This window comes from Halyomorpha halys, unplaced genomic scaffold, assembly GCF_000696795.3.
Source record: "Halyomorpha halys isolate HHAL.00 unplaced genomic scaffold, Hhal_1.1 Scaffold273.1, whole genome shotgun sequence".
In the NCBI taxonomy this organism is placed as follows: Eukaryota; Metazoa; Arthropoda; class Insecta; order Hemiptera; family Pentatomidae; genus Halyomorpha; species Halyomorpha halys.
The window spans coordinates 137,711-140,356 of NW_027106425.1; the positions used below are offsets into that span (position 1 = coordinate 137,711).

General features: G+C 39.4%; 1 pseudogene; it reads right to left on the minus strand.

Moving 5' to 3' along the window:
• Positions 1–192: 192 nt before the first annotated feature.
• On the minus strand, positions 193–359 carry LOC112210302 (5.8S ribosomal RNA; annotated as a pseudogene).
• Between the last annotated feature and the right edge of the window lie 2,287 nt (positions 360–2,646).

Below are 2,646 nucleotides of genomic sequence, written 5' to 3' on the forward strand. Positions count from 1 at the left end.
CTCACACACTGTCCGGCTTTCGCAGGCGGATGTTTTTGAGGGGACCCGGCGCGCGGGGCGGGCGGCGCTGAGCCGTCCTCCGCAGCCGGGAGCCCCCATCGCGACCCCGGGCAGACCTCTCCCCGGGGGGGAAGTTGACGTCCAAGCGGGTCAACTGTGGGCGAGGCAAGTGAGACTGCCTCTTTTTCAAGACGACCCTCAGACAGGGGCCTTGGTTCTAGGTGGGCCTTGGTTCTAGCCCAGGGACGCAATGTGCGTTCGAAATATCGATGCTCATGTGTCCTGCAGTTCACACGACGACGCGCAGTTTGCTGCGTTTTTCATCGACCCACGAGCCGAGATTTCCACCGCTCAGGGTAGTATATAGTATTCTATCTAGTATTCCCTTTCTTTCCACCTCAGCTTCCCATTCAGTTACAGCTTGTTGTAGGTTCTCTTTAGTATCTGGTATGAGGACAATGTCATCCACAAATACCATTATCTAGGCCAGGATTGTCCCCACATTTTCAGGATTTCATCTATATAAATGATGAACAGGAAGGGGCTCAAACTATCTCCTTGCTTTACTCCTTTCTCAATTGCAAAGGCACCGGACTCTCATTAATCCTTACTATTCCCATGGAATCGTGATATGTCGACTTTATAGTTTCTATCAATCCTTGCGGTATTTTTTTCCCAGAAAGAGCATTCCACAGTTCTTGTCTAGGGACCAAATCAAAGGCAGCCTTTAGATCTATAAATGCCAAGAAAATACTCTTTCCACGATTTATCAATGATTGTTCTGAGAGAAAATATATGATCCTGGGACTGGCATTGAGGCCTGAAAGCAGCCTGTACCTGTTTTAAGTCATTCTCCACAGCTTCTTTTTTAATATCGAAGTATAGAGCTTGTACACAACCTGGGATAGACAGATAGGTCTATAGTTCTCGTATTCATTAGCATTGCCCTTTTTGTGAATCGGGACAATTATGTTGTACTCCCATTCCCCTCCTCAGCTTCTCCAGAAAAAACCTCCCAGTAGTGGCGTCTCCACCTTTCTAAAATACCCTGGTTCCCGGTAGTCAATCTGCCTCCCTCGTCCTTCACATTTCGTATTGGTTTGCTTGTCTTTCCTTTTATATTATTAATCTTTTTCCAGAAAACTATGGTGATTTCATGATAGTTACTCTGTAGATTTTGACCAAATTTCTCCAAGCTCTTTCCTTTTGCCACCCCTACTACTAGCTTGGATTTGTTTCTCCTTCTTTCATACAGTTCCCAATTGGATGGGTCTTGTGCTGCTTCCTATGGTACTATGATACTCCTTCCATGCTGCCTTCTTTCTTGCCACTGATTCCTTCACCCTATCACATAGATCTTTTATATTGAAATATTGGTAATCCTGCAAGTAGAAGTAGCGGCTTACAGTGTGGCTTTCTTGATTCCTGGCCATATTTTATCTCCACTTCCATCCATGCTGGTTTCCTAAAGTTTTGAATCCGATAGGTTTTCCTTTTAGGTATTCCACTCTTTTTCCAGGTTCCTGAAGCTTGATAGCGTTAATTTTCTGGTAGCTTCATGGGTGTTTCTATCTAAGGGGGAAGAATTTGAGTACTCCAACTAACAGGAGGTGATCTGAGCCAATTTCTGCATCACTAATCACTTTAATATCAGTACATAAAATAGCTTTCTTATTCTTCGGCTATGGATGTAGTAATCGATTATACTATTTACTTTCCTTTCTTCAGCGGAAAAGTTGTTTTATGAATTTATTTGTGTAGAAAGAATAAATTACCAATCAACAGATCATAGTCAACACATAAATCAATCAGTCTTTCCCCATTTCTATTCTTAGTGCCCTAACCTCCTCCCCCATGTTTTCCTGTACCTTCATTTACTTTGACGTAGTCACTCCCTGTTCTAGCATTGAATTTAATAGCAGTAATATTTTTTCTTATTCCTTGGACCGATTTATGTGCTGCTTTTTATTTATTTATTTTTTTTTTTCAAAATGTTCCCTTTCACCAGGAGAAGATAATGAAATTCTCGAATTCCCAAGTAAGAAAAAAGTTATGTACAAAATTAAGCGTTTTTGATTTGTAGCTCAAAAAAGTATACATTTTTTTTTCACAGTTATTGTATACCAATCGATCAGTCACTTTCCAAGGAATAAGAAAAAAATATCACTGATCCCATTAAGCTATATTATATTTTAAGAAAGTTATAAAAACATAATGTGGCTTGGGGTAAAGTAGGTCAAAATTTTTTTTTTTTTAGAAAAAAGCAAATCATAATCACTTTTAATGTAATCTCAAACTGCTAATTGCCATTTTAAAAGGAAATTAAAAATTTTTCACCTTGATTTATTAGGATTTCCCCTCCCCCTAGTTATTATTGTTCATATAATCATTCATCATAAATCATCTATATTTTATCCAATTCCTACATTAATATAACTGCTGGGAAGCTGAATGTCTGCTCTTTCAGCCTAAAACAACTAAATGCAGATTTAATGCTCTTATAGGGGAGAAATATGGGTTTCAAATAAAGAAAAGATTTTCAAACTTTTTATTTTATATCTCTGGTTCTAATTTGTTTGAGTAGATCCGGTTTGCGAACTTTAGAACCCTAAACCACATCCACGTTTGGTGTAGATTGGTCAAGTT